The following is an 8,267-nucleotide window of genomic DNA, read 5'->3' as shown; positions in this document are numbered from 1 at the left end:
AAATTAGGAACCTCAGGACTAGTAAGGTTTCAACAGTCCACACAGATAGAGTGAAAGTCCTTCATGAAGACTGCATCGATGTGCAGCAATGTCCAACGGTTAGGCGAGCATACCCTTTAAATCCAGAGACAGACACTGATCTATTCTTTGCATTGCTCAACCCTGAAATCCCTGAAAAAAATTCTACCAAAGAATTGATAACTCGTAAAGGAGAATTAACTACTACTTTTGAAACTGAAACTAATGTTCGTTCTCCAGCAGCCCAAACAGCTGAGGCACAGGCTACAATGCCCAATACGACCACCTCCCAGGTCACTCCCAAATTTTCAGAGCCACCCCAGCATAGGTATAACCTTCGCTCTTCCTCAACGGTACAGGACTTGCCTAATGTTATGTCAAAGCCAATAGAATATGGGAAAGAATAGTGGCTCACGAAAAAAGATACGCTATTTAACCGCTAATATAACGTAATTATCCGCAGATTTGTTTGGCTTCATCGGTGCACTGCTCAATCCCAACACAAGAATCACTGATACGTGCTGGCTTGAGCTTCACACCGACATACCGTCTAGTCCTCACAGGCAGAGACTATGTAGTACCTTTTATCCTCAAAGAAGAAGATGTTTTAGCTCCATTATATAAGGCACGGAGTTTGACTGCTTCTTTAGCTGGGAGTGTTGTTCAAATATCACCTGAGTATCCAATTATAAAATCATTAAAGCACACACTTTTTAATTTTGAAAATTAATTCAGTTCATTGTTATTTAATCTTAAAAGATTCCTCCGCTATGTAATGACTACTGATCCAAACAAACTACATGTTTCAATGAATTATAGACCAAAGCGGGGAATGATTAATTTTCTAGGATCCTTGTCTAATATCTTATTTGGTAGCGCGACCCAGGCTCAAGTTGATGCTATTCATGGAAAAATTGGAGAACTAGAGTCAATGACTGAACAAGAACGTATCATGTTGAACGTTCATTCGACTGCATTAAATGTCACGTTACGAAATATGCATACCATGCAGTCTGCTCTGAATAGACTATCTTCTGCTGTAAACATATTGAACCAGGTTGTCCGTCACATGTCTATGCAGACCTTGGCATTAGAGAGTGAGGAAAAACTCCTCCGAGCATTGCTAGATTTAGAGTTAGCATTAGGACACCTAAGTACGGATTTTTTAGATTTAAAGTTGGGTCTGCAGGCTCTCCTGCAAACATATATAACTCCAACCATTATGTCAGACGAACAACTGTTAAGTACATTAAAGGAAGCCTCAGTTCGGCCTCCAGGTCTTTTGTTCCCTGCAGTTCCTGATTTTTTAGCTTTATATAGGGATATGATAACTGTGTTCTCCAGGACAACGGCTTTGCACAATTCTCGTAATTTCTATTTCACCAAACCTTTACGTGGAGATCCGCCTGACACCTTTGATGTCTTTCGAATCGACTCCCTTCCATTTTCTGTACAGAATAACACTTACTTTCTTATGTATAGTGTTAAATCAAGATATATTGCCTTCAGTGAGAATAGGAAAATATATTTTCTACTTTCTAGTATAGAACACTGTAACAAAAATCACCATATGTTAGTTTGTCCTCCCAAAGGCCCCGTGTATGAGGCAAGTCACGCAGCCTCTTGTGAATCGGCTGCCTTCTTGAATCATAAGTCAGTGATCAACCTCTGCCACAAAATAGTCTTACAAACATTTCCCCCAATGTTTATAAAAGGTCCTGGATACTGGACCTATTCACTTGCCTCCCCCATCACTCTGACACTCACATGCCCTACCAATCCTGTAAACAAACATACTGTCAGACTCAAAGGTAGTGGGATATTGACGCTTCGGCAAGGTTGCAGCGCCCACAGCCCATCCCTGACACTTCCTGGACAAGAAGCAGTTGTGGAGGGGCCCCCCATCAAGGTCTCTCTCGCCCCTCTCCCTCTCCACCTCCCTCCTCTCCCAAAAGTTCTTACAGGCCATCTTAACTGGTCCGTTTTGCCTGACCTTCCATCTCTTCGCAGTGCTGAGTCCATCCCCCTACAGGAGCTAACAGCTGACTTGCAGCCCCTACATCCTGTGGTCAAGCCGAATCAGCCCTTTCAACACGAAATCCATTGGTGGATTGTCTTCGCCATTGTCGTGATCCTGGTTCTTCTGCTGGTAACGTCTGCCGTGGGGTATTCCTATGTCCTACGCTACGCACGACGCCGCCTAATTCCAGACTCGAACCAACTGCAGACATTGCAAGGCGTATCTTCTCCACCAACACCTGTGAGATCTCAGGGGCGAGATCTTCCGGAAGGGGAAGTATGTCAGGACCCAGAAAACGAGGAAACAGAGGAGTGAGATATACAACTGTGTAAACACCTGACAGGACAAACACTAACAAAAAGGGTGACATATATAAGTGTAAACATCTCAAGTACAAAAGAGGGGAAACAACGAGGGTAAAGGAAAACAGATACCCAGAGAGGAAAGGCAGGTATACAACTGTGTAAACATCTGACAGGACAAACACTAACAAAAAAAGTGACATATATAACAGTGTAAGCATCTCAAGTACCAAAGAGAGGAAACAACGAGGGTAAAGGAAAACAGATACCCAGACTCAAATACAGAAAACAGATGCCCAGTGGGCGTGGTCAGAAAGTGTGAACAACCATTGAAAAAGACTCTGACCTATGACGTCAGTCGTGGCGACATGTTATGAGCCAATAATTTAACAGAAAAATCACTGTGGGAGTGTCTTAAGACTGACTCACGAATAGCAGGAGAAGTAAAACAATACAACATAATGAGCGAGCAGATGGGTGTGACAGGAAGTATTGGCCATTGGTTATGTAGAAAATTAAGGGCGTGTCAAGGATGTAAGTCCGCCTAAAGCAAAGAAAAATGTGGCCTAGAAATCAGTGATATAGGTAGACCGAGCTTGGTTCTCGCCTCAAGCAGACCTGCTACTCACTCAGCCGAGAATGGCTGTTGTGATCTTGATCGTGAGTAGAAATTCGAGAATCTAAGGGAAACCAACTGTATTGTCCTGGAGATTATATTGTGAGGAAATGTGTAGTAGGAATGTGAGTGGTACAGGATAGTGATTATTTGTTTGCGATGTTAAGCAGAAATGGAAACCACAGCGTGTGGTATAATTGGGTGTTTCCATGACTTGTAGTAGATTATACTATAGGAATATGTTATTAGAATTTTGTGAAGAGAGTACATAATGATTGTGATGTAAGCAGAGATACAAACCACTGCTTGTGGAACGACGAGTGTTATTATTATTGGCAACAACTGAGCACATATTGTAGTATTATGTTTAAGACATGTCGTTTGTCATATGTTGCATCCATTGCTGAATATGCCAGAGTGTTATGATCGTCTGAGCATAGAATATTGCGTAAGGCAATTATTTTCATTTAATCTTAAATAAATGTAAATTATATTTTCCCTTGTCTATCCCTGAACACTAGTCTCCAATAACAACTTAAGCCGGATCGCGCTACCAAGGATACGAGACGGTGAGATCATTTATTGAGTAATTAATGAGTGATAAGAAGAATTGATTTAATACAAGAAAAGAAGGGTCTAAAAGTCGCCTCCTCTGGCGACGGTGCAGCCAGTGTTGCGAGAAATACCTCCTTGCTGAAATAAGTCACATATACATGTGGGGGGGGTCGTAAAGTTCGGTTGGAGTAGTTTAAATATGCTCCCCGACCCTAAACCCTCTGCGAGCTATTTTACGGCTGCGGCGGCTGCAGCGTCGCCGCGGCCAGCAGAGGAGGCGACGCGCTTTCGTAAACATTGTCCCCTATTTTCAAGAGTAAAAAAAAAGTCCTTGAATTGGATTTTCAAAGCGTTTCCATGACTGTTGAAGGTTTGTAGAAAAGATATATGAAGAGATAGTGATGTTTCATAAAGTAGATTATGAGGTACTGGCACGGACCTAATACGAATCTTTACCTACCAATACCACATGGGAAACACTCCACTATCCACCACAGAGCCAGAGAGAGACCTGGGAGCATATGTTACTAAGCTACCACTGAAAGCCAAATCCGTGCCCATCGCAGCGGATGGGTTAAAATATGTTACATTCATGCTAATTTTTCTTTTATTAATCTGGGCTTAGAGCAGGGGTTCCCAACCTGGGGTACATGTACCCCCGAGGGTACATTTGCACTTTTCAGGGGGTACATTGGGTCCGAGAGAATAACCACTACTGTACAATACAATGTCGTGTTTTTTTTCAGTTTCCTCATTTTAGCAAGCAAAACTGTTATTTAACTTAAATTATATCATCAGTTTACACATACAGATTTCATTATAAAATAACATCAAAATATTACAGTTTCGTGGTTTTTTCCCTAAATTTCCCAAGGGGTACAGAGGAACAAAAAGGTTGGGAACCCCTGGCTTAGAGGGATACAGCTACATATCATTATTTTGCTACTCTGTCCTCCACCTCTCACTAAACATTTTAATCTGTCATTTCCAGGGTTAGCCATCTGCATTACTGTAGTCTCTTCAACACTGATCCATTGCCACAACCTTACTATTCCCAATGCTGTAACGGCAAAGGAAGACAGCCATCCCCCATCCACAGACTATTATTATTATTATTATTAATGAGATTCATGAAACTGCATCACGGGAAAAAGAGAAAACTGATTTACACACAAACAAAGTCTACTCAATATGCAGACACTGATATGAAAACTTAAAAATGAGACCGTGACAGAAGAGTAAGGAAAAGAATGATAAAAAAGTACCAACAGAGCATTAGCCTGTACCTTGTAAGTTAACGGCTGGACATCAAGGGCAGACGAGCGATCAGCCTTGGGTGTTTTCTTCACGTGGACCTCTCTGTCTCCCTCCTGCTTCTTCTTGCCTTTACTGCCTTTCTTTTCCTTCTTGACCTTGACCTGAAATAAAGAGAAATATGTTTGGAAAATTCCTCGTCAAACTTAACCAGTAATAATGGTGATCAAATTACAATGCTAGGTATATACAAAAAAATATCCAGATGGAGACGGAAACGAGAGAAGTGAATGACTAAGTAAAACAGCAGAAACTCGGTATTTGTCTCACTCACCGAAAACAAGTCGCCTTTCTGCTTCTACTGTGTCATGGCTCCCCTGTAAGACAAGGTAATATGATGTAGTAATAATGAGAGCACAACAAAATGGTACATTAATATCATGCACACGACCCTTCCAGCAATGTTATGGCTACTACAGTCATCCTTATCTCTGCGACACACAGTCCACCCTATTCCAACCACACCCACCATTGGTCGGAGGGTGAGTGGGCGACATCATCGACCATCTAGAAAAGAAGAATGCCTTAAACGAGGGACAGTCGGATTTAGGAGAGGTTGTTCCTGTCTCTCACAGCTACTGAAGCACTACCGAGGAATACTTGAGGCAGTGAAGGATCGTAGGAACGCAGACATCATCTACCTAGACTTTGCCAAGGCCTTCGATAAGGTGGACCATGGGCTACTTCTACACAAACTCAGGGCTCATGGTATCAGCGGTAACCTAGGAAGATGGATCCAGTTTCCTCACAGGCCGAACTCAACAGGTGTCAGTCCAGGGCAGTTTATCTCGACCCAGCCCAGTCAAAAGTGGCGTTCCTCAAGGCTCGGTGCTGGTACCACTATTGTTCCTGGTCATGATACAAGACATCGACCAAGACCTCCAGCACGCGCAGGCCACATCCTTCGCAGACGACACGAGGATCCTTAAACATGTACAAGCCCACGGTAACACTGCCCTGCTACAAGCTGACCTAGACCGAGTGATAGCTTGGGCAGAGGAGAACAACATTCTGCTAAACAGTGACAAATTTGAGGCACTTAGATATGGCCCACTACAGGAGCTGAAGACCACAACAAGTTACATCTGCAACCAGCAAACCATTGAAATCAAACACCACGTCAAGGATCTTGGAATGTATGTGAGTGATGACGCCATCTTCACATTGCACTACGACAAGATCACAGCGACAGCCCCAAGACTCACTGGTTGGATACTCCGTACCTTCAGAACCAGAAAACAGGACTGTATGCTGACACTGTGGAAATCCTTGGTGCTCTCTAGGCTGGATAATTATGAATAAAGCCTCCCTTACACTTCCTGAAAAGCAGTGAGCCTCTCCGCCACTCACACCCGAACACGACCAACACCGTTCATTCACAGCAACACTTGAGTAGTACTACTGCGACGTTGCCGGTTGGAGGGAAGGCTCACCACAGTGGGTGCAGGAACTCATTTCCGCAACTGTACCACCTGGACAAGCGGCTGTCAACAGTACCTGACCAGCCACCAACGCCAGGTGGCAACGGAAATGGTCTCCAAGGCACAAGAGGAGAGGGGCCAGTGGGAAGCAGCGGAGATTCAACAAAGTAAGTAAGTCACTGCGGCACACACACCTACCAGTCCCTCCCCTCTCTGCGGCACACAGTCCACTCGGGCATACATCCACACCCATCAGTGGTGGGAGGAGGACTGGGTGTGGGTGACTGGTGGACCACCAGTCATTGCGGCACCCACACCTGCCAATCCCCTCTATGCAGCACACAGTCCACCCCACACCCACACCTGCCAATCCCCTCTCTGCAGCACACAGTCCACCCCACACCCACACCTGCCAATCCCCTCTCTGCAGCACACAGTCCACCCCACACCCACACCTGCCAATCCCCTCTCTGCAGCACACAGTCCACCCCACACCCACACCTGCCAATCCCCTCTATGCAGCACACAGTCCACCCCACACCCACACCTGCAAGTCCCTTCTCTGAAGCATACCGTCCACCCACACTCCCAGGCAGCAGTCACCTTTCCCTGCGGCTTCACACCGGCTCCCTGAAGCAGTTCCGTGTGTGTTATGGGTCTTGGCAGGCCATGGAAACACGGCTTGTACAGGAACACACGGCAGTGTTTATCATGTCCCCAACGTGTTCACCTCACCACTGTGCCCTCGTCCCGGCCCGTCACCCCCGGCGGCTCTGGCCTCGGCTTCTTCTTCTTCTTCTCTGCTGAAATCGGCCACTCTTGTATGTTGTCGCCAAAACCTCCTGTCCTCTGCATCCACTTCGTCCAGACCCAGCTGCCTCATGCTCACAGATACTCACAGATGATGTTCTGGAAGAGGCCTAATTAAGCCTGTGGCTCCAGTTCAAAAGCCAGTGAATCTGTTTTCCTCTGGCCTCGGCTTCACTAAACGGCCGTTGTTAGTGATATTTGCATGCAAGATCTTCCTTTTTACATCTATGGGTCGTTCACATGTTCCACTGTACCTATAATGTGTCAAAGAATTTAGATGAATGACTTATTCTCGCATTGGGATCAATCAATGGGATCAAAAGCAATATATTTACAACGAGGAAACACATGAAAACCTAGATACTTCATTCCAATGTGCTCATAGGTCTTATAATTACTGAAATAAGAACAAAACAATGCAATCAACTCTCCAAGGACCAACAATAGGGAAATAATTATTATTCCTCCCTTAATTCTCCCTTGTTGTTGTTTACCTGCAACAATAAATTGATTAATTGATTGTTTATTGTTGCAGGTAAACAACAAGGGAGAAGGGAGGAACATGCCATCCCAACCCCCAGGCAGGACAGTGTGTGATTATACAACTATTAATACATGTGTAGGTATAGCACCATGAAATTAAAAAGATACAATGGTAGGATTATCAATCAATCAATCAATCGTTATTGCTCCGTGTCGTGAGTAACCAACTGGTCTTACACGTATATATAGGCCACACACACACATACACACACACATGCATGCACACACTGAGTATTTGGATGAGTGAAGGAAGGGAGGGAAAGAGGGTGGGATGGAGTGTGTGTGTGTGTGTGTGTGTGTGTTAGATGTGAAAAATGCAAAATATAAAGTGCTCCATATATGCTGTGTATTCTCACACCGATTTAGTATACATTTACATAACAATAAAACTATTAGTTATAAATAATGCAATATATAAAATATAAGATTATGCATAATAAATGGCATAAACCAAATCTAATATATAATTTCCGATATTTCTAGTTGGGGGGGCGATTCTTCAATTGATTGATTGATTGATAGTCCCGAGGTTTTGCCTGATGACAAGGCGCTGGTGTACTATCGCCGAGCCGTTATCCCCACAAGGCTGTTTTCTCGTCAAGGTGGACGGGCTGTTTGCTCCGTCACAATGACAATGTAAACCTTTTAGCGTCACTGCAGTAACAGCA

The 8,267-nt window shown here is 44.2% G+C and overlaps 1 long non-coding RNA gene across 4 annotated transcripts; it reads right to left on the bottom strand.

Annotated features, from left to right (window-relative positions):
• Window positions 1-5,154: 5,154 nt before the first annotated feature.
• On the bottom strand, window positions 5,155-7,592 carry LOC126984138 (uncharacterized). Of its 4 annotated transcripts, none has more exons than XR_007736438.1 (3): window positions 6,794-7,592; window positions 6,610-6,747; window positions 5,155-6,563 (listed from the first exon to the last, which is right to left on the bottom strand). It is a non-coding gene; the product is annotated as an uncharacterized LOC126984138 (long non-coding RNA). The 4 variants fall into 4 exon arrangements; XR_007736434.1 differs by having other exon boundaries at window positions 6,702-6,747; XR_007736436.1 differs by having other exon boundaries at window positions 6,656-6,701.
• Between the last annotated feature and the right edge of the window lie 675 nt (window positions 7,593-8,267).

This window comes from Eriocheir sinensis, chromosome 56 (genome assembly GCF_024679095.1).
Source record: "Eriocheir sinensis breed Jianghai 21 chromosome 56, ASM2467909v1, whole genome shotgun sequence".
In the NCBI taxonomy this organism is placed as follows: domain Eukaryota; kingdom Metazoa; phylum Arthropoda; class Malacostraca; order Decapoda; family Varunidae; genus Eriocheir; species Eriocheir sinensis.
The sequence above is the reverse complement of the archived record's forward strand: the minus strand, read 5'-3'. Positions and strand labels throughout refer to the sequence as shown.